This window comes from Taudactylus pleione, unplaced genomic scaffold (genome assembly GCF_031769625.1).
Source record: "Taudactylus pleione unplaced genomic scaffold, aTauple2 ptg000309l, whole genome shotgun sequence".
In the NCBI taxonomy this organism is placed as follows: Eukaryota; Metazoa; Chordata; class Amphibia; order Anura; family Myobatrachidae; genus Taudactylus; species Taudactylus pleione.
Genome location: NW_028284710.1, coordinates 9,584,775 through 9,609,734, shown reverse-complemented (window position 1 = coordinate 9,609,734; position 24,960 = coordinate 9,584,775). Strand labels below are relative to the sequence as shown.

The window sequence follows — 24,960 nt, the reverse complement described above, 5'->3', positions numbered from 1 at the left end:
CTGTCTCGCTGCCTCTCTATGTCATTTTCCACTTCTATGCTATACACCTATATACGCCGGGAAATAAATTTGGAAGTGGAGACGGTGGGATTTGCCAAGTGGCATTCCACATTCCCTACCATACCCCTATCCACCATTTTAAAATCTTTTGTTAGACTTAATAAGCAATTAATTTCGGCTTCATACGCGGATTTGCAGTATAAATTATTGCATCGTGCCTATTTCACCCCCAAATTAAGACTCATCACAGGTACTTCCACAGACTCAAATTGTTTTAAATGTGGTCAACCTGATGCGGATCTAATGCATTGTATGTGGCACTGTGCGGAGGTACAGAGGTTCTGGTCCTTGGTACACACCTATATATCCACCAAGTTGGGAATTGCTTTTGAACTAACACCCGAGTGGGCTATGTGGGATATTGTACCATCATCTGGGTCATCCTGTGCCCCTGGAGGTGCCCGTCTATTACTAGCAAAGATTGCAGCAGCTGCGAAAAAAACAATATTATCTCAATGGATATCCACTGACACTTTTACAACCTAGAATTACATACCTATTTAATATGGATTGGCTAGAACTATCCCTTAATAAAGACAAGGAAGCAGAGAAGTTCTTTAATATCTGGCTTCCATATGTTCACACATTAACACCTCAGGTTAAAGACACGCTTCGAGCTGCAGTTCAACTTACAGCCTGGTATAATGAAGAAACCTTGTCTTCAGGTGAACCACCATTTTAATTCCTGTATTGTTACGTTCCTCATGGATACATTGTATTGCACATTACTGTTGTGGTCCTGTTGATGTCTTGTCATTTTCTGATCAACATGTTATATTGTTTATTGCGGTTTTACAATAAAAATATGTTATAAAAAAAACATTATTTTAGCAAAAACTGACAGAAATATTTCAGAGTATGAATAATTGAATTTTTTTTTAATAATAATAATAACATTATTTTATTTACATAGCGCTTTTCTCGCTTTTAGCTCTCAGGACTCAAAGTTGCTTTATAGACATCAGAAAACATGGTACATTGTTCAAGGATTAGGCATTGCAGAAAATAGAAAACCACACTGAAATAATTAAAAACAACCAAAACCTAGATTTACAAAAAGAAAATTAACTATAAAAATTTTGCAATAATTATGTACACCAGTTGATTAAAATTTTTGAATATAATATTGAGACATGGATTTTAAATTTTAAAAAACCAAATAATATGAAAAATAAAAATAGTTGAATTTCATTGTTCATTGTTATCTAGGGAGCCATTCCAGTAATTCTCCATTGGTTTTATGGAATATCTTCAGATAACTAAAGAGTATAGAGGAGACACAGAAGCTTTTTTTAAGAATTTTGGACAAGATTTAAAAAAAAACATTATTTAAAAAAAATACTTAAAAACCTATTCAAAAATTACATACTGTTAATGTTTGAAGCTAAGTAGTTGAAATTTGGTTTAACAGAACCACAAAAAATCATAACTATTCGGTGATAAGATGTCTTAATTGTTTTCATACAAATTTAGTGTAAAAGATTTTCAACACATTTAATTTTTTTACCATTGAATAAGGCAAAATATGTAAGTCACAAAAGGGGAGTTGTATGATCCAGCGATATGTATGAATGATACAAGAACCGATGTATATAATGACGCTTGTTCCTATTCAAAGAGCTGGACTCTATTATGGATGATCAATTTAAGCATAAAGACTTCTTGCACGTGGGGGCTCTTTGAATAGGAACAAGCATAATTATATACATTGGTTCTTGTATCATTAAGTTGATGTAACAATTGATTTTAACAATGTAATTCAGTTTCATGTATTAAATATCAATGAATTTATTATTGTGAAATATCCTTGTGTATCTAATTTTATTGATTAACTGTTATTAGCACTGCTATCTTTTATGCTATATCATTCTTATGTGTGTGGAGGTGACTTCTCCCATTTGTTTAGCAGCTGCTTTAGAACAACATCCCTAATTAGCGCCCAAATATCACCTTATTGGTTATTTTCTACTACTACTACACATAGTCCAATTTGGGCAGCATGGGCTGTTTTTCTAATTTTAATTAAAGACTCTGTAGGAGGCAGATTTATTTATCTAAGTGGGATAATTCACCAGAAAAGAGTTCAGATATATCTGAGAACCATCTTAGAGAAACATTTTTCAAATTAGAAAGCTTACTGAAATCAGAAACAAAACACTGGCTAGACAGTGTAAACCTACAGAAATATGTAGATAAAAATATTGTGCCTAGAGGCTTAAAATTATCTAAACCAGTAGTTCTCAAACTGTGGGTCGTGACCCCAAAGTGGGTCGCGGCCATCTCAGCTTGGAGTCGCGACTCACATGGGGTGAGGTTGATGAGAGTGAAACCAGTTGAACTGTCTGTTATTTCAGACTCCTCGGATCACTGGATGAGAGATCCGAAGAGTCATCAGGCAGCCCCTTCCCACCCCAGTGCTCAGCTTCTCTTGTTGTCCTGCCCAGCAGCAGAAACTGACACACAGGCAGAAAGCCTCAGCAGCAGACAGACTCAGAAGAGCCAGCTGCCAGACTCTCTCTGCAGTCTGTGCAGATGTTGTTAAGTAAGTGCAGCCTGGTGGACCGCTGCTGCCAGGGTGGGAGGACACAGAATGTGTGTTGATTGCTGTGTAGGGAGAAGAAACTTCACCAGGAGGAGCAATGAGGGGAGTGCCGAGCACAGACCCTATGGGGGAACAGGGGAGCACACAGTGTGGGAATTGGAGGGGGGGAACAGAAAAAAAACAAATTTATTAAAAACCCATTGCCTCCCCCGTCATCCACTGCCTCCCCCTTGAAACACACTGCACCCTCTGTCTTTCTCATCTACTACATCTCTCTGACACCCACTGGTTCTCCCTGTTACCCACTGTGTCCTATGTCACCCTTAGCCTCCCACTACCTCCCCAGTCACTCACTGTCTTCCCTGCCACCCTTTGCTGGTCCCTGCCACCCACTGCTGCCTCCTGTCACCCACTGCCATCCTCTGTTTCTCCCTGCCTCTCTGTTACCCACCGACACCGTCTGCCTCCCCCTGTTAACCACTGCTTCTCCCTATTACTCACTGCCTCCTATGTCACCTATTGCCTCCCAGTCACTCTCTGCCTTTCCATGCCATTATCTGCCTCCCCCATCACCCTCTGTCTCTGTCATCCAGTCACCCCCTGTCTCTCCCTGTCATCCTCTGCCTCCCCATGTGAGCCACTTGTTCTCCATTACCCACTGCCTTCTATGTCACCCTTTGCCTCCCCAGTCACCCACTGTCTTCCCTGACACCCTTTGCTGCTCCTTGCCACCCACTGCCTCTCTCTTTCACCCACTTCCTCCCCATCACCCACTGCTTCTCGCTGCCATCCACTGCCTCCCCCTCACCCACTGCCATCCTTTGCTTCTCTCTACCACCCACTGCCTCTCCGTCACTCGACACCCTCTACCTCCCCGTCACCCACTGCTTCTCCCTATTACCCACTGCCTATGTCACCCTCTGCCTTTTCATGCCACCCTCTGCCACCATCACCCACTGTTTCTCCCTGTCACCCACAGCTTCTCCCTTTTATCCACTGCCTCCTACATCACCCACTGTCTCCCCAGTCACTCTCTGTCTCACCTTGCAGGGACAGGGGCTTCAAAAGGAGCTCGTCCCTGCAATGTCTAAATGAAATGATCGCATTAGCGCAGTGGCGTAAGTTCATACCAGATGCCCGGAGGCAAGTTATAATTTGGTGCCCCCCTAAAACAAAAGGGAAAATAAATGTGGTGCATATCTATCTATCACATATGCACAAAAACACTAATATAGAATAGTCTTAAGTGGGGTGACTATATTGTGGGCAATAGAGGAGGCACCTCCATTGTCTCCCATAGTTCTGCCCCTGCATTAGCAGATACCTCACTTCAGTTTTGCATCTCCATAGTGCTACTGTGCATGAGCAATCTGCTGACCATGCATGTGTGGCAGTCATTCTGCAGTAACTTGCTGAGGTCCTGTAATCATTTTTATTGTTAGACAGGGTCCCAGAGCAAAAAAGTTTGAGAACCCCTGATCTAAACATTCAATCTTCTATGACAACGTGGATTTTCAGAATAGATGGGATAGAATATTAGACAAATGTTCACTAACATTATTGGAACTGGTGATTGAATACAGAATGGATTAAATATAAACAGAAACATTAAAAATTGAAATTGGAACACTTCAATCAGGAAAGAGAATTTAAAGAGAGAGATGCAGTGATAACAGAGAAAATAGTGAATTTTAAACAAACACTGATCAATAATAAATGCAAAAAACTTCAACGTGATCTAGAATATTACAAACAAGATAGAGTTAGAACCTTTAATCAAAAAAACAAGATGAAGGGAGGTAAGCTCCTGAAATGCATTGGCATATGGCGACAGGATCATCTACCCAGGAGGAATTACATACTGGAGACCCTCTAATAGAGATCCGAGGGAGACCTCCATCTTTATAACTATGGGCCATTATATGAGGGTAATTCTCTATTTTTTACTGGAAAGAATTATTTTCTATTTCTGGACACTTTCTTCTTACAGATGATGGGAACAGCCATGGGAACCAGGTTCACGCCCAGCTATGCCAAGACCAACTCGTGTGGGGGATCAACTTTGGTGTGCTCCTGGTTCTCTATGGCCATTATATAGATGATCTGTTTATTATTTGGGATGGGGACCTCACCTCTGCTCACTCTTTTGTTACACACCTTAACTCTAATTCTTTTAATTTAAGCTTCATTCATTCATTCCATTCTTCACAAATAAACTTTTTGAATTTAACTGTGGAAATTAAGGATAATAAAATATGTACATATAACTATTTTAAAGAAGTGGGTAGTACTGCCTACTTACATTACAATAGTGCACATTATTTCCCTTGGAAAAAGAACATTCCAAGGGGTCAGATGTTATGCCTCAGGAGAAATTGCTCTGATATGAAGTCCTTTGCTATACAGGTAAAACCAATGATGGAGTCCTTTTCTGACCATGGATATCCAGAACAACTAGTCAAAAGAGCATTTGAAGAAGTCAAGGATATAAATAGAGATGACCTTTTACTTCAAAATAAAAATAAAAACAAAGGAGACTATAAAAGATCTTGCATTTATTTCTACATATAATAATCAGCGTTCAGAAATTAAGAAAATTGTTCAGAATAACTATAACATCCTTAAACAAGATAACATATTACGTCATCTTTTACCACATAAGCCATGTTTTATTTTTTGCTAAAAAAAGTCTTTGAAGAATATGTTAGCACCAAGTTACTGTATTTAAAACAATCAAAGGAAAAACAAAAAGGTCCAATCGAAGAAACCAATTGGCTTCCGAGGAGGCCACAGGGGTTCTTCAAATGTGGCAAAAATAGACACAAAATCGAAGCCTCACGATCACTAGAGAAGGGGAAAAACCTTGTTATAAAAAATGTCATTAATTGCGACACATCTTATGTCATATACTGTATATGTTAACCTGTGGGTGTAATTTAAAATATATAGGTAGAACAACTCGCCCTTTAAAAATACATTTCTTAGAACATCGCAGAAACATAATGAACAAAGTACATACTCATAGTGTATCAAAACACTATAACGAATTCCATAATGGGGATCCTAAATGTTTGAAATGGTTAGGTTTGGAATTTATTCAAGTAACAGAATGTGGAGGGGATCGGTATAGGAGACTTTGCAGATGTATAAAATGAACTCTATTTTTCCAGAAAGTCTTAATGAATCAGTTGAACTGAATATAGTTATATACATTTATAAGATTACACATAAGTTGTAAGTGATTTTATGTTTTTTTACACAACCAATTAATGTCAAATGGGTTTTCATCATATTTATTTAAATTTATTCTGTTTCTCTCTTTATAACCTATTCAGTATATACAGGCATTATAGTTCTACATTTATCTGTTACATTACCATTATTAATGTTATCTTCATTTTTGTTTTTAACTTATAATTGGTTTAAACATTCTTTGGTATTCATATTTTGAAATTAAATAAAAATCAACAAGGTCAGACAATATAATTTTTTTTAGTTTTTTGTTTTTGGTCTATCACCATGACAACAAGTTTTAGTTATGTCCCGTCTATGGTCTGCACATAGGATGTGACGTGATGATTCATGCGTTCCAAATTTCTGGAAGCCAGCGTTGGACCACAAACAACCCGGTAGGAGTGATGCCTGATGTGCCGTCCTGTTCCGGATCAAGGTCCCCATTGCAGGGCTTGCTGAATGTAAGCTGTCCAGTGGAGTGACGTCAGTCACGGCCACAGATGAGTCCTAGGAGTGGTTGCTGGTCCATTAATTAGATGTCACATGACCGCATCTGCGTTCCACTAACTGGAAATGTAATTTTAGATTAGAAATCACTATTTCTCTTTACTCTTATGTACCCAGCCAGGCTTCGTATTTTTGCGCCCGAAGGCACAAAGGACTTTATGGAGGTGTCGGATGCTCAAACCTACCTACGGGAAATGGAACAAGCAACCGGTTCGCCTAACATGGATCAAGCTGACTGATAGGTCTCTAGCCATTCGGGATTCATATTGATCTTAAACTCAATATCACTTAAGTAACCATTTAATGTTGATATTTGTTTAGCTAATTTTTTCTTGCTTACAGATAATTTGAGGTTTTTACTTAGCTCTGTTATATGTGGCTCTCTTGTTCTATTTGAAGGAGCCCGTCATTAGATAATTCTTAGATAATTCCTAGTATTTTTTGGTCATTTTGAATGGAACTTCTCTAGTTAGTTCCTATACACCGATTTTGATCTAGTCAATTTTAACTTCTTGATAGTTTATATGTTTGGCTGTGACTGCGCTGTTATGGTAAATTCACCTTCTCTTTACCATGTTTTTATTTTATTTTGGCGTTATTTTTGTTTTAGTTTTAGTTTTTTTCTGTATATGATATTTTTAAATATGTTTTCCAGCAGTGGTAAATTACTAGAGCTTGTGAGGCATGTGGGGACTATCTTTCAAATATTTTGAGTTCTCTTGCTACCCATGTCACTCCCGCTGTCTATGCTGCCTCCTTGGTGATCCTCAAAAATTTAATTTCCCTCGTAGGGGGTCATATAGTAAACGGTATATAAATCGATTTTACTTATTGATCTGTAGATTATTCCATGCTTATGTTTCATCATGACTTCCAAACTTAGATTCTGCACTTGGAATGTCATGGGAATTCACTCCCCGGTGAAGAGGAAGCGAATATTAACTTATTTAAATAAATTGAAAGCGGATATTACATATCTCCAAGAACCCAACTCTCCCCCCCTGAACATGATAAGTTAAACATGTTACATCAGAAAGTACTGGCTTCTTCTTCATACTCTACCAAAGCACGTGGAGTGGCTATATTAATTAGAAAAGGGATTGCTCATACTATACATTCAACTATTATAGATCCAAATGGTCGATATATCGTAGCTGATGTCACCTTAGATGGCACTAGATACACATTGTGCAATGTTTATGGGCCTAATAGTTATGACAAGAAATGTATTTTGAATTTAATTAATATATTATACCCTTTCGCTGATACACAAATTATATTAGGCGGGGATTTTAATTTAGTTGCTTCTCCAATTCTAGATAGAAAATCTATTTCACGCACTCGCCCTAACCAGCCCAAAGTTGGGCTTCAGCATATGGCGTCCCAACTAAATTTAGCAGATATTTGGAGAGTGAGACACCCGGATGAATTGGAATATTCTTGCTATTCAGCTACCCATAATGCGTTCTCCAGGCTTGACTATTTCTTCCTTTCTAATTCTTTATCCTCAATGGTTTTAGACACAGCCATCGAACCCATTTCTATTTCAGATCATGCACCAGTATGGATAGATTTACAGGGGAAATTTCTTCTGGGTCCGTGCTCTCAATGGCGGTTTCCAGCTAAACTTGCTTCCTCACTTAAATTTAAGGCTAGGTTGGAGGCCGCTTGGACTGAGTATGAGATTAATAATCAAGGCCACAAAAATGACTCTAGTCTTTTCTGGCAAACTGCTAAGGCAGTTCTACGTGGTGATATTGTATCTTTCATTCATGAAAAAATATAGAACTGATCAAGAAGTCATGTACAAATCTGCCCAATCATCCCTGACTGAAGCGTTTCAAACATTTAAAGCATCTCCCTCTTTGGTTAATAAAACAGCTTATTATAAATGTAGGCAACATTTTAACCAAGTTCTTACCCAAATTGATGACCGATATCAACGGTCTGGTAGATCTCTTTTTTTTCAACATGGTAACAGGTCTAGCTGCTTGTTATCGAACATGTTAAAAGGAGAAAGGGGTCATACTAATATAGCTGCACTTAGGGATGAACACTCAAACACTCAGTTCAAGGGAGATAAAATAGCAGATATTTTTTAGCAATATTATCAGAAGCTATACTCTCAGGAACCTATATCTGAACCACAGAAACAATCTTTCTGGAGTGGAGTCTCTCTGCCGCAACTATCACTAACACAAATGGAGAACTTAACTAATAAATTCACTACTGATGAAGTCGATCGAGCTATAAAATCGCTTAAACCCATGAAGTCACCGGGCCGGACGGTTTTAGTGAGGAGTTTTACAAAATACTTTGTCCGCATATTGTACAACCGTTGACTGACCTTTATAATTCCTTACTAGCCGGGGAACCCCTTCCGCAACATTTTAACTCAGCTATAGTGAAAGTGCTACCAAAACCTGGTAGAGATCTTCTTCTCCCCTCGTCCTATAGGCCCATATCTCTACTTAATGTAGATTATAAAATCTTTACTAAATTACTAGCAGAAAGACTTAAAATTGTACTCCCCTCTATTATACACCCGGATCAGACCGGTTTCATATGGGGTCGTAGTTCAGACGTTAATATCAGGAAAGTTCTTGCTGTTTTGCAGTTCCTTCGTGACTCTCGGACGGATGATCCCGGGTTTCTTCTCTCATTAGACGCTGAAAAAGCTTTTGACTTGGTGACGTGGGATCATCTGTTCGAGACTCTAAAACGGTTTGGCATGCCCTCCGCTTTTATTCATTTAATTTCTTCTTTATACTCTTCCCCTAATACACAAGTTTTAATCAATAATTATTTATCACCCTCCTTTCCCATACAAAGGGGTACAAGACAGGGATGTTCCCTTTCCCCTCTTATTTGCAGCTGCCCTCGAGCCATTGGCCATAGCCTTGCGACAAAGCCAAGACTTCACTGGTATAAGAGTTAGACACCAGGAATGCAAGCTGTCCTTATTTGCAGACGATATGCTGCTTTTCATCTCAAGACCATTGCATTCTATTCCAGCCATATTAAAAATTGTTGATATGTTTGGTTCCTTTGCAGGCTACCGTATTAACATAGATAAGTCAGAACTACTTCCGATGAATGCACCCTCCTTCTTAAACTCTCATCCTCATGTTGCTTCACTATTTACAGTTGCACCGCATAAACTTAAATATTTGGGTATCTTCATACCAACAACACTTTCATCATTATATAGTTATAATTTTTCACCTGTTATTCATAACAGGTGAAAAATTATAACTATATAATTTTTCACCTGTTATAATTTTTCACCTGTTATTCATAACAGGTGAAAAATTATATAGTTATAATTTTTCACCTGTTATTCATAAAATCCGATCCCAATTACTACACTGGAAAGACCTTCAATTATCCTTATTAGGACGAGTAGTAGTAGTTAAAAATATAATATTTCCCAAGTTAGCATATTTGTTACAAATGCTACCTATTATGATTACGAAGGCTGATGCTTTATTATGCACGCAGGTCTTTTCTAAATTTGTTTGGCACTATCGTAAACCCAGGATGAGCCGTTCCCGCACTTATTTACCTAAAACTAGTGGTGGACTTGGTGTGCCACATATTGAGGGGTTTGCCAGATCTGCCCTCTTTCGTTATATAACAGATTGGCTGCTACACACTAGCAACTTCACTGACCCTGTCCTAGAAGCTCTTTTCCATCCGTATGCACCAGCAGCTCTACTTCACACCCCTACTACACAAATTCCCTCAGGGATTAGAGCTAATATATTGTTCTGGGACACCTATAGAGCATGGATTACTAGAAATAAAAGTCTAAAGAGGAGCTTATATAACTTTCTGGGGTAACCCATCATTCATCTCCTCTCTCACTAACTCGAAATTTCGAACTTGGTATCAGAAGGGCATAATGTCTATTAAAGAAGTATTTGATCCAGGTGGCCATCTCCTTTCTTTTTCAGATTTGCAGTATGATATCCCCCAAGCACATTTTTTCATGTTTTTACAACTCCGCCACTACATTCAGTCCTTGGATCCTCCTCTGACTACTTCCAGTCCCCCAGATGTATTATTATCAATATTATCTTCATGTAAACTAATTAAATTTCGTATTAGACACCTATACTCTCATCTAGTTGAAGCGTCTCCTCATAAGTGGTCATCCACCATCCAGGCATGGCAATTAGAATTAACCAATTTACCGGAATTTGAATCAATTATCGATTGTTTAAACAAGATTTTACCAGCCCTTAAATCTGCCCGTTTACAGGAAGTACACATCCGTACTTTAAATTGTACTTATATAGCTCCCATCCAAAGGAAGTATTTTGTTCCTTCTGATTCGGGCAATTGCATTAAGTGTGGTCAGTCTGAAGCCTCGCTATCCCATAATTTGTGGCAATGTGGTAAATTAGCTAAATTTTGGAACAAATTATTGGAGCACATAAATTCCATGTTACACATACGGTTACCCAAAACAGCTGCGCCATTCCTTTTTGCGGAATTCTCCTCCTGGGAGAAAATCCATCCTTTACAACCTTGGAAATCCATGCTGACTGTTGTGGTCACAGTAGCTAAACCTTTGATCCTCAAACATTGTATTTCCAGTTCGACACCTACGTTAGCTGAGTGGAAAACTGCGATGCTAGAAGTGTTATATCATGAGAGGCGAATGGCCACGTATGATATAGAAAGAGGTATTTTGGCCTTCTCCAAAAAATGGGAAATATATATAGCTCAGTTACCTGATCACTTACAAGATAACATCTGGAAGGTATTCGAACATACGGAGTGGTTCTTACAGAGACAAATCGTTTAATTACTTGTTTAATTACACTTTTAATACTTCTTCTTTTCTACCTCCTATATGGATAGGTACCTGGTTTAGGAGCTTATAGGTGCATACACACACAAGAAGATCATTCACTTTCTGAGTCAAACGATGAACGATTATTGTTCATGTGCGTTCACGTTTGTAGTTTGTAGTTCAGTCAGACTTGTCAACTCAACGATTTTCATTAAGTTAATATGCAAAAATCGTTTGTAGTTCATAAAAATCGTTCATTACATTTAAATGAACATAGTAAATGAACAACTTTAGTAAACGATTTTAGTTCATTTTTTCAAGGTAGAAAATCGTTTACTAAAATCGTTCATTAACTCAATCGTTGTGTGTGTATGCAGCTTAAGTGCTTAGACCTGTACTTATGCTTTCTGATATTATAAGTTTTGACCCGAGTATGAAATGGGAACTTTTTGCAAAAACCTGCTGATAACACTTAACTCTTACAAGACTGTATACCTTGTTATATCAACTGAGATACCATTGTGCGATGCACGTATTGTTTTATTCTACTTCATTTTATTATTTTATTTTATGGTTATCTCCATGCTTTCTTATCTTTATTTCTCCTTTATTGTAATAAAAATAAAAAGGGGACAGTAATTATTGTATATGTCTTTTAAATTACATTGTTTGTATATGTATGTGCAAAATTCTGATTGATTGAAATGTATATTCATATACTATGTAAATTTTCTCTTTTACTGTTCAATAAACAGTTTTCAAAAAAAGAAATCACTATTTCTCACCAGTCAACTGTTTAATAAAACAATAGCCTTTTAAATGAGTCTGCCTCTGAGTCAAATATACAGTTTATGTGTGTATATATATATATATATATATATATATATACACACACATAAACTGTATATTTGACTCATATATATATATTCCATAGACAAAAAACCTTACGGTTTCACATGTCCCATTGTGTGTGTATTCCAATGAGCACACAATTCTGTGAATTAGCAGCTCCATAATTCTGTGAGAGTGCTGAATCTGCAGTTAACCACAGGGTGTGATGGCATACCATATCTGTATTGTGCAAGGAACACATCCATTGAGGCGTCAGCCTTAATGATCATAATTTCATTGCTTTTTGAAGTCTGAGTGGCAGAAAACCAATAGGTTTTGTGAATTTTCAGATCATGTCTAAGCAGCCTTAATGGGACATGTGAAACTGTAAGGTTTTTTGTCTATGGAATTTCATAGCTTTTTAAAAATATATTAACTATCAGGGTTTGGATGAGCAAACTGGGCCACCTGCAGGGGAGAAGGGCAACAAAATGGTACACTAACGCAGGTGGAAGAGGGGACAGCACACAGGAGGTTGGTTTGGGAGGTGCAGAGTGCGAGACAGCTGTAGGTGTGTGGGGTAGCGGCAGCAGTGGTGGTGACAAACAATGTAGGGGTCCCCCGTATGAAGCACAATCAGCGCCAGGCTTTTCAGAACGAGTCCTGGTTGCCAAAATACGGGGGACAAGTGATGTAGGGGTCCCCTGTATTTAGCGCAACCGGCACTGGGCTCTGAGCCGGTCCTGGTTTTGGAAGCAGGTGCTGGTTGTGCTTCATACGGGGGACCCCTACATCGTTTGTCCCCTGTATTTAGCACAGCCAGTACTGGGGTCCATAGCCCGGGGGTGGTTGTTTTTTTGGGGAGGGGGGCCACACCATTTTTTTATTTTACATTGTTTTTATTTTTAAACACAGAAGCACAGACGGGTCTCACATTTGTGTTTGTTTTTTTTAAACACAGATGCAGGTATCATGGAATTTTCAGATCTGAGCCTGCATCTGTGTGCTGCTACCTCCCCCAGGTCCTAACACCTGCACCACTACTGCCGCACCACCGCCGCTAATGCCTGCTACCATCCCCATTTCCCGGCAGCAGCTAATGCCAACTAGTCCCTTCCCCCTCTCCCCCGCATCCCAGCCACAGCAAACACCAGTTTCCTGCCCCCCACTACTGCCTGCAAAAGACGACCATCTTGCTGCACCCAAGTGAAGTCACTATGACTACACCTGCTGGAGGCTCCTGATGAAGCTGTGCAACAAGTTGAAAAGTCCTATCTCTACAATGGTGCATTCTTGAGGTAATAGTTTAAAAACTGTAACTTTCTAATTTACCTGAATCCCAAAAGCACATACCCTGGCACAATAGCTACCTAATAAAACAAACCCCAAGTCTAAATTCGCCACCCAAAAAAAACCCCCATAGACTACAGTAGAAAAGTGGTCCTAACTGAGAATGTCATAAAAATGTGACAGTTGGAGCTCTAGATTACTCCCAAATCCTCATTTTTTATGTTTTTGCCCTGAAATTTGGCAAGCAACACCGTGCAATAGTTCTACCCGCTCCTACCAAATTTCAACTTGGTATCTCCTATAGCTTTTGAGGTGCCTTAAACACCCTGCCCCCTTCGGAATTCTCTATGGAGAAATACGTTTTTTTAGATGCAGCCTTAATATAAGGGCACAACTGTGCCCTTATAATACACACACACATACAGTATATAGATATATAGATATATATATATATATATATTAATTAGAGATGATCGGTTCGGATTGCATGCAATCTGAACCCGCCCGAACTTCAGACATCCGAGTCATTATGAGCAGCAGCTCGAGTCTTCCATCCTCGGATTCCACTTCGAGGCAACAAGCCATCCTCACAGTGTTGAGGGTTTTGGATTCTATATAAGGTGCCACAAATGTGACTCAGCACCCTTTCTCTGTCAGGCACGCTGCTGTATGTTGCGCTGTACTCTGCAGTAAAGGCTGTGTCCAGACTCAGGGCCTGATTCACTATGGATTGCATCTGCTTATGCAATTGCGATTACACACAGTTCAACTGCTCCATTGCGATTGCTATCCCATCGCAGCACTACACAGGGATGCCTACTTTACTTAGCACACATACAGGACTGTAACTAGGGTTCTGCGACCAGTGCCATGGCACAGGGCACTGCAGGACGGGGGGTGCTGTTTGGGCCTGTCAATTTTCCTGTTTATTATTCTCTCTTGCAGCTTCCTCTTCTTTTATCCCCAGCAACTCCTGGCCTCCCTTATCTCTTCCCTGGTCCTTCCCCATGAGGCCATGGATCTTTTTCAGGTGCACTAACTTATGTGCCTGTTTTAAAAATGGGGGGGCGGGGCGCCAATGCTCTCTCTGGCACAAGGAACCAAAAAGAATAGTTATGACTCTGCACACATACGTACTGTTTTGCAAGACTGCAAAACCATCAGTACAACCGAGTACCATCGCAGCCTCACACGCACTTGCACAAGCTCTGACCTTATTCAGAAATTGCTAACTTCCACGCATGCTATCAGGCCTCAGGCTGCGTAAGGCATCGCAGTGGATAATTTATGCACACCCCTGCACTGGCGTGCAAAAACACTGGGATGTCTGCGTTTCACAGACCACCCCCCTAACACCTCCCACAAATGGCACTTCCTGTCAATCACTCTGCAATGGATCTGCATAGTCACTGCATTCACAGTCCTAATTGCAGCGGCCAGTTCGCGCATTTTTAGTGTGATGCATATGCATGCACAGAACGCAACAATCGCCCAATTGCATGTGTAATAGCAGTTGCGTGTGGTAGTGAATCAAGCCCTGAGTCACTAGTGGCTGTGCTGCTCTAGTCAATAAGTATGGGGGGCATGCTGCTGTATGCTGTGCTCTACTGTATATAGGATGTTTTGTGTCTAGACTCACAAGTGGCTGTGCTGCTCTTAGTCTATGCATATAGGGGTGCACGTACATATATAAACACTGTCACTTCATGCACTTTGTGTAACAAAACTTCTGCACTATTGCATAAGACCCCGAGAGTCCCTCAGTGGAGGTCTTCTGCCTATAACAGCCACCCGCTGTCCCCTTATTGTTAGACGTACACACCAGTACTTAGGCGGCTGCCAGATCTTATACCTCCGAACAGTAGGGGTTTATGCAACAGACAGGAGATTGCTAGGTAAATGTTTAGGCTCAGGTCAGACAACAGGGTATGAGTTCTGTCACAGCCTTTAGGGCTGGTGAGTTATTGCAACCTTGAGGACTGGCAAGTCTTGGCAAGAGGCAGCCTCTGGGCTGAATAGGATGCGGCTTTGGCCGTGTAGCAGCCTTGAGGGCTTGTAAGCCTTGATGAGATGCAGCCCCTGGGCTGAAGTGGATGCGGCCATGGCCGTGGTGAGGCAGCTTCTGGGCTGAATAGGATGCAGCTTTGGCCATGTAGCAGCCTTGAGGGCTGGTAAGCCTTGGCGAGATGCAGCCCCTGAGCTGAAATGGATGCGGCCTTGGCCGTGGTGAGAGGCAGCTTCTGGGCTGAATAGGATGTGGCTTTGGCCATGTAGCAGCATTGAGGGCTGGTAGGCCTTGGCTGGTAGACTCTGGCATTGGTGCGCTAATTTGTGCACTAAGGATGCTGAGGTGCGGCCTATGTCGCCAAGTTGACACAGGGCTGAAGTGGATGCGGCCTTGGCCATGGCAAGAGGCAGCCTCTGGGCTGAATAGGATGCGGCTTTGGCCATGTAGCAGCCTTGAGGGCTGGTAAGCCTTGGAAAGATGCAGCCCCTGAGCTGAATCGGATGTGGCCTTGGCCATGGTGAGATGCAGCCTCTGGGCTGAATAGGATGTGGCTTTGGCAGCCTTGAGGGCTGGTAGGCCTTGGCTGATAGACGCTGGCGTTGGTGCGCTAATTTACGCACTAAGGATGCTGAGGTGCGGCCTATGTCACCAAGTTGACACAGGTGTAGGTGCACAGGATTGCACACTTAGAACGTTGAGGTGGGACCTATGTCGCCGGGTTGACACAGGCATTGGTGCACTTGATTGCGCACTCAGAACTGCAGGTGCACTCTGTGCCGCCTAGATGACACAAGCGGCTAACAGCAGATGTTATGTGGACCATGCAACCTGGATGGTACAAATGGCAGACAAGAAAAAAGCAAACAGGAGAACTGGAACTCGATTGATCAAACAGGAGACTGGCCACGACCGGAAACACATGGGAAACGCTATCACCGGCATGGAGTGAAGGACTGGCTGCAACTTAACAGATAGAGAGCCCAATCATAGCAGGCCCTGCAAATCTCCCTAATGACAGACTCCTGCACCTGGCCTGTGCACACAGACAAGAGATTCAATTAGTGTGCAGCTGACACTGCATAGAGACAGGCAGAAATTACTGAACACATGAGATCAGCACACAGACAGACAGGAATAAATGCAGTGTCTCAATAGCAACTGAAATGACCTGCTAACCGCAGATTCTAACAGTACCCCCCCCTTTTGATGAGGGGTTAAGAAACCCCTAGATCCTGGTATGTCTGGAAAGTTCTCAAAGAATCTTCTCAGCAATGTAGGAGCATGCAAAGATCTTTCCGGAATCCAGGAGTGCTCATCCGGTCCATATCCCTTCCAGTGGACCAGGAATGGAAGGCCTCCTTGTGAGAGTCTGGAATCTAGAAATTTTTCCACCACAAATTCTTGGTGTCCTTGGACCAGGATGGGTGAGGGTCTTGCTGGCCATCTAGAGCTGTACCTGAGGGATGAAGACACTTGCTTGAGCAGAGAGCAGTGAAAGGTGTTATTGATTCTGAGGTTAACAGGAAGCTTCAGATGGAAGGCCACAGGATTGCCTTGGGAGATGATTCTAAATGGCCCAATAAACCTGGGACCCAACTTAGGAGACCGCTGGCGGATGTTGATATTTCTGGAGGACAGCCACACCAAATTTCCTACTTTGAAGTTACACGGTCGATGATGCTTATCTGCCCAAGTCTTGGCATGACAGGATGATTTAATCAGACACTGGTGAACCGTTCTCCAAACTGAGCGTAGCCTTGCAACTGATGTGGAGGATGGAATATCAGTTTAAATTGTCTCAAAGGAGTTTTTTCTAGGGTGCAGCCCAGAATTATAGAAGAAAGGTGACACAGATGATGAGAAGTGACAGGAACTGTTGAAAGCGAACTCCGCCATGGGAAGAAGGGACACCCAGTCATTCTGGTACTTGGAGACGAATAATCGGAGGTTCTGCTCAAGAGACTGGTTTACCCATTCTGTCTGCCCGTTAGACTGTGGATGGTATACGGATGACAGACTGATGTTGATACCTAGGGTGGAGCAGAAATTCTTCCAGAACCGTGCCACAAACTGTGTCCCTCGATCAGAGAGACAATGTCAATGGGCAAGCCATGGAGTCTAAAAACATGAAGCATGAATAAGGAAGACAAGTCCTTAGCAGACAGCAACTTGGTGAGAGGAACAAAACGCATCATCTTGCTAAAACGGTCCACAATCATCCAGATAACAGAGCAACGGGAGGAGGGTGGGAGGTCTATGATGAAATCCATGGCAAAATGGGTCCACGGCTTGGAAGGAGTAGGAAGAGGAAGCAGGAGACCAGGAGGAGCTGTACGAGGAGACTTGTTTTGAGCACAGATATCACAATCTAACACAAACTCCTGGACAGATAGCATAATTAAAACGGGTGAAAAATAATGCCCACCTAGCCTGTCTGGCATTCAATCTCTTGGTGGACTTGATATATGACAAATTTTTATGGTCAGTGAGCACCTTGATGACGTGGTTTGCTCCTTCCAATACTCAAATGCCCATTTGATGGCCAAAAGCTCACGATTCCCAACGTCGTAGTTCTTCTCGGCACAGGCGAACTTTCGAGAGAAAAAGGCGCAGGGATGTAGTTTTCCATTCTCAGGGTCCCTCTCTGATAGAATAGCATCCACGCCAATTTCAGAGGCATCTACCTCGACAATGAACAGGAGATCGGGTTTGGGATGTCAGAGGACGAAAGCGGTGATAAATGCAGTTTTTAAGGAGTTGAAGGCTTGAAGAGCTTCGGTCGACCAGTTCTTCACATCTGCTCCTTTCTTGGTAAGCTCTGCAATAGGTGCAACTATGGATGAGAAAGATTTAATAAATCTTCTGTAGTAGTTGGCAAAGCCAAGGAAGCATTGAACTGCTTTTAGATTGGTTGGCTGAACCCAATATAAGATGGCCTTGACTTTGCCTGGGTCCATCGAAAATCCTTGAGAGGAAAAAATGTATCCCAAAAATGCTACCTCTTGGACTTCGAAGTCACATTTTTCTGGTTTCGCATATAGATTATTCTCCAGGAGTTTTAATAGCACCTGCCTCACATGCTTACGATGTTCTTCCAGGGAGTTGGAGTAAATCAGGATATCGTTGAGGTAGACTACTGCAAATTAGGGATGTGCAGGCTCGGATAGGTTCGAGTTTGCACGTTGAGTTCGGATTTTTCCCTCCAAAAAAACGGAACTCAGAAAGAGGCTAAACGTCATCTTACATGGACGAACATCATAATTCCTGAACCTATCCGAGCTTGCACATCCCTACTGCAAATACCCCGAGATATTCTTTCAACACATTGTTGATAAAGTCTTGGAAGATGACTGGGGCATTGGATAGGCCAAATGGCATCACTAGGTATTCATAGTGGCCGGAATGGGTGTTAAAGGCCGTCTTCCACTCATCACCTTCTCTGATGCGAACCAGATTATATGCTCCTTTGAGATCTATCTTGGTGAAGATGGAGGCCTCCCAAAGCTGATCAAACAAGATAGAAATCAGAGTCAGTGGGTATGAATCTTTCACCGTGATATTGTTTAGGCCTCAAAAAGTCTATGCACAGTCGGAGTGAACCATCTTTTTTCTGCACAAAAAAGAAGCCCGCTCCGACTGGTGATTTGGAAGGTCGAATGAAGCCTTTCTCCAAGGCCTCCTGGATATATTCGTCTATCGCTTTGCTCTCCGGAAGAGACAGTCCATAAAGTCTACCTTTGGGTAGACTACCTTCCGGGCAGAAGGTCAATAGAGCAGTCATAGGAGCGATGAGGTGGCAGGATATCCACTTTCTTCTTAGAAAAAGCTTCTGCCAAATCTCGATTAGGGGATGGAATCTTGGAGGCTAATTCAGGCTGGACAGCAGCAACCAGATGGACAGGGAATGTGATGCAGGTAGAAGAACAGGTGTCACCCCATTGAAGAATCTCTCCAGTGTGCCTATGGATGACAGGGTTATGTCTCCTGAGCCAAGGGAGACCTAGGACTAAAGGTGCCAATGGACAGTGGAGTAAAAGGAATGTAATTTCTTCAGAGTGTAGGGCACCAATGGACAGAAGAATGGGAGGTGTTTGGGATATTATGGCTATCCTAGATTGTTCTTCACCATTAAGCCCGACCACGGAGGGTTCAGATGCCAGCCCCAAGGTGTGAAAGAAGGTGATGTCCATGAAATTTCCTGCTGCACCACTGTCTAGGAAGGCCGGGACAGAAGCTTGATGATCCTTCCCTTGGATAATAGTGGATATCAAAACTTAATTAGAGGGAGAGACAGATGCAAGGCATAGATGTATCTCTCCCAGGACACCTAGAACTTTTCAAGATTTCACAGGACAATTTGTGGCTGTATGCCCCTTCTCTCCACAATATAGGCAGAGGCCTAGAGAGCATCTTCTCCATCTCTCTTCGGCAGAGAGACAGTATGCACCCAACTACATTGGTTCTCCTGAATCGGGTGGAGTAACCCAAACTGGTGATTGAGGAGCAGGTGTAGGAAGCTCTTTCTCCAGTCTCCATTCTCAGAGACGGCGGAATACCAGGATATCTTTTATCCAGTCCGATAGACCAAGGCGGAACTGACTCTGAAGTGCTGGGTCATTCCACCTGGAGTCAATCGACCACTTGCAGAATTCCATGCAGTAGTCCTCTGCAGCTTTCTGGCCCTGTACTGGGGACCGAAGTTTCGACTCGGCCAAAGCCGCCTTGCCTGGGTCATCATAGAGAAGACCTAAGGCAGTGAAGAAAGCCTATACTGAATGGAGAGCACTGTGTGCATAAGGTCTGGGGTCACTCTGAAGCAGGGAGATAACAATGCCAACTCATTGAGTCTCTGATCCTGACGACTTGGGCCAAAGCCAAAAGTAGAGCTTGCAGCTTTAATGGAAATTCAGGAAGTCCTTTCCAATTTCCAGAGAAACAATCTGGCAAATTAAGTTTGGGCTCGAGAGGGCGAGTTGCTTGTGTTTCCTCGACATGGAGAGAAAGCTCCTGGACTTTCTGGGTCAAGACCTGGATCTGGGCCGCAAGAATTTGGGCTGGATTCTAACCGGGCTCCATGGTAAATCTTACAGCTCTATGATTATTTTTTATGGCCGGTGATAATGAAACAAAACTCGTGCACTATTGCATAAGACCCAGAGAGTCCCTCAATGGAGGGTCTTCTGCCTATAAAAGCCACCCGCTGTTCCCTTAGTGTTAGATGTACACAACAGGTGGCCACCAGGTCATCCCTCCGAACAGTAGGGGTTTATGGAACAGACAGGAGATCGCTAGGTAAATGTTTAGGCTCAGGTCATACAGCAGGGTATGAGTTCTGTCACAGCCTTGAGGGCTGGTGCGGTGTTGCAACCTTGAGGACTGGCAAGTCTTGGCGAGAGGCAGCCTCTGGGCTGAATAGGATGTGGCTTTGACGTGTAGCAGCCTTGAGGGCTTGTAAGCCTTGGCGAGATGCAGCCCCTGGGCTGAATTGGATGCGGCCTTGGCCATGGCAAGAGGCAGTCTCTGGGCTGAATAGGATGCGGCTTTGGCCATGTAGCAGCCTTGAGGGCTGGTAAGCCTTGGCAAGATGCAGCCCCTGAGCTGAATTGGTTGTGGCCTTGGCCGTGGTGAGATGCAGCCTCTGGGCTGAATAGGATTTAGCTTTGGCAGCCTTGAGGGCTGGTAGGCCTTGGCTGATAGACGCTGGCATTGGTGCACTAATTTATGCACTAAGGATGCTGAGGTGCGGCCTATGTCGCCAAGTTGACATAGGTGTAGGTGCACAGGACTGCACACTTAGGACGCTGAGGTGGGACCTATGTCGCCGGGTTGACACAGGCATTGGTGCACTGGATTGCACACTCAGGGCTGTGGGTGCACTCTGTGCCGCCAAGATGACACAAACGATGGGGAGCAGGAATGCGCACTGTGCCGCCTAGATGACACAAGCGGCTAACAGCAGATGTTATGCAGACCATGCAACCTGGATGGTACAAACGGCAAACAAGAAAAAAGCAAACAGGAGAACTGGAACTCGACTGATCAAACAGGAGACTGGCCACAACCGGAAACACATGGGAAACGCTATCACCGGCATGGAGTGAGGAGTGGCTGCAACTTAACAGATACAGGGCCCAATCAAAGGAAGCCCTGCAAATTTCCCTAATGATAGACTCCTGCACCTGGCCTGTGCACACAAACAGGAGATTTCAATTAGTGTTCAGGTGACACTGCATAGAGACAGGCAGTAATTACACAAGAGATCAGCACACAGACAGACAGGAATAAATGCAGTGTCTCAATAGCAACTGAAATGACCTGCTAACCGCAGATCCTAACAGTCTGAATTGAGCTGCAACATCAAAAAAAAATCTAAATTAAAAGAATACATTCTACTGTGGAAAACAGATAGATATCTGGCACTCTGTGTAGGTTATGGTGTTTATAGCTTCTATTATATATTCTGATAAAATTAATCTTCTTATCACACTGTTCTCCTCCCTTCAATAGGTGGCAGCTCAGTCCAAAGGTGAGACCGCTTGGTGAGATGGTCAGCAGCTAGAATAAAAACACAGGACGGGACAAGTGCCTGATAGTGTGGTATTTCAGTCAATACTTACAATTTAAATAAGTAATTAGTTGCTCGTACCCTTCATACACTTGTTCGGTAAGCGTATCCAATACATCTCAAAGGAACAGCATACGTCCTCAGTATACACCATCAGCCACCCTTGGACTCAAGTAAGCCAATCCCTGCTATCTTCAACTTTAGTAATTGCAAATAATCCAAGTCTGTATTTCAGCATGAGTTTAGCTGATCTTTATTCAGACAATATATACAATTACAATAAGTATAAAAGAAAAAAGGTTGCTTATCTTAGAAGTTGGGATGGTTGTTCTCCTTAGGGGTATGATTAGCAGAACATAGGCAGCAATGATGTTCCACCAGGTGGATAGCAGCATGGGTAGCAAATGGGGATGAGAGTCACAGGTCCCTATGCGTTTTGCCTATTTCAGGCTTCCTCAGGGGTGTCATTAGTTACATTCTGCTGTTTGTACTGTTTGGTGTGGTTTACCCTGGTGCACTTTGGGTCTGACTCGCAAGCGGGTCAATGTTTGCCCCTGCGCATGCGCCACATACGGCGTGCGCATGCGCGACCCCCAGTGAGCGACTGAAGTTCAGTCGCTAAGGGGCTCGCTACAAGACGGGGTGGCTGTCGATGTTGATTGACAGCTTGCCCCATTTTGTAGGTGGGTAGGGGGGGTGGTTGAGCAAACGCAGGCATTCCCAAAGGAATGCCTGGTGTTTGTGGGCGGCCCTACTGACATCACTAGTGATGTCAGTAGTGGACTTCCTGTTCTATTATCTATTCCTATTGTCATGTCTATTAGAGCAGGAAGTTCACTCAGGCTTGAGAGAGCTGAGACCCTACCACAGGGTCTCTTTGCAAGCCCAATGGTCGCGATTACTGCGACCATCTCCAGGCCACTCGCAAAAGCTGTGGGTGGTCACCCACAGCTTAGCGAGTGGTCTGAAGAAAAAAAAAAAAACACCTGATTCAAAGCGAGCGCTCGCTAGCAGCAAGCAGCTCTGAATCAGGCCCTTTGTTCACGTGCATATATAAGCCATGCTGTGATCTGCAAATTGAAAAATGGATAACATTCAGTTTAGAGAAGAGCAACCAAATACTGTCACTGCAGCTGCTGCCCTCGATCATAATGACGATGATAATTCTTCAACATCATCTATTAAAGCTGATGCTCAAGGGCATAGAGGGTCTAAGTCAGGGCATCTAAAATAAAAAAATATACAGTGCTAAAGAAAAAAACATCTAATAAACGGAAAGTGTGGGGCAGAAAAATGTAAAATTACCAACATGCCATTCACCACATACAGTGGCAAGGAAAAACTGAAGCCTTGGCCTTTATTTATGAGTGGTGGTTCTGCAAGTGTCAGTAAGGAATCTTCCTCTCATGATGATGCAAGACCTTTTCACTCAGACTGTAGAAGTGAAAAAAAAAATTAAAACACTAAGGCAGTAGAATAAAAGTAGAAGAAACAGAAATGTCACAAATCCCTGAGTAGAGTTTAAAGATGGGTACAAACGAGCCAATTTTATGAATGATTTGGCTGATTATGATGCATCAGAATGAGAAATTGTTCATATCGTCCACTGTGTATGCACGTAACTGATGATGCGAGGTCCCGCGCATCATCAGCAACATCATTGTTCTGTTGCTGCAGCATCGGCAACTGTGTATGCACTTGCTGATGCTGGCACCCCCCCGGGTCCCGTCACTAGCAATATTACGCTGAGTACACATGATTTAGGGTGTACCCAGCTTGAGTGTGTCCATGAGTGCTATGTGTGAGCCTGAGCTTTCTGATACTGTTGTATTTGCTGAGAAGCTGCCTTCTACCTTTTCTGCTCACTCTGCAAATGTGGGGATGTGCAGCACAAATATAGCTAATGACATATATATTAAGGATGCCACCAAGGAAGTGCAAGAGGATGAGGGGGATATTTGTGCAGCTGATGCTGGCACTAATGAGGAGGTTGAGGATGTTGTTAGTGTTAGTCAGGCACCAGTGGAAGCAGCTCTTGGTCATGATAAGAGGAAGGCCATTGTCATGTCTGGGAATATTACCAACAAATGCACTTCTCATGTGTGGAATTCTTTTTACCCAAATCCTGACAACATTTGTCAAGCCATCTATAGCATTTGTAAAGCTACAGTAAGTAGAGGTCGGTATGTTAACCATCTAGGAACTTCCTCCCTGTTATTTGCAGCAACTCGTGAAAAGTTTTTGACAACATCAGAACTGGTGCTAAAAAAATAACAAGCAGTCCAGCATCAGACTACTATAAAAAAAAAAAAACAAGTGACTGTGAAACAATCCTTTGGAAGGGGTAGTAAGTATGACAGCTCTCACCCAGTCACACAGTGGATCACTGATGCCATCATGGCTATACTAGTATTAGATCTATATAACAAAAGAAAATGTAGAGAATCCTGCACTTCAACTTAACAGTGCAGCAACAAATGCAACCAGGTTGTCACAAATCCCTGGTAATAATGTCAGGAAAAGAGAATACTTGCAATAGTGTGCACCCTCCGGGGTATTGTCGTTTCAAAGACAAAGTTCTTGGTTATTTCCTCCAGAAAGTGGATTTCCTATTCTTTTACGATAGGTGAGTTTTTCTTCTCTTCTTTTCTGGAATGTAAAAATCCACCTATTCTCCATACACATATAAATCAAGAAATAAAGTGTATATAGTGAAGTCCTATTTATTGATCCAATAAATTCAATTAAAACATTCAAACAAAATGTCACCAAACTCACAAGCAGAGCAGCATACCAGAATGAATGGGGTGCTATCTTAACAAACCCTTACACGCATATGAAAAGCTTTACCAGTAACCTCCCAGGTATAGGCACTGGAACTGCTTCAGGTCCTGTATGTCGACCACAGTCATCTGCTACCTCCGCCTGGATTACTGCTCCCCTCCTCTCACCAACCTGTTTCAGCTCCAAATGAGCCTTTATCAAGGTGTGTGCTTCTGGTGACTTCCTAGATTACTTATACCCTTATCTCTTCTCTAATAGGCTAATACTACCTACTTATCCAATTCATAGGCACACGCAGGGGGGGGTTCCGTCTGCCTGGAAACCCCCCTTCCCAGCCA

The 24,960-nt window shown here is 42.5% G+C and overlaps 1 long non-coding RNA gene across 2 annotated transcripts; it reads right to left on the bottom strand.

Annotated features, from left to right (window-relative positions):
• Positions 1–978: 978 nt before the first annotated feature.
• LOC148511408 (uncharacterized) lies at positions 979–24,960 on the bottom strand. 2 transcript variants are annotated; one of them, XR_015868740.1, is made up of 4 exons: positions 24,373–24,960; positions 23,144–23,272; positions 4,905–5,056; positions 979–1,319 (listed from the first exon to the last, which is right to left on the bottom strand). It is a non-coding gene; the product is annotated as an uncharacterized LOC148511408 (long non-coding RNA). The 2 variants fall into 2 exon arrangements; XR_015868739.1 differs by having other exon boundaries at positions 23,144–24,960.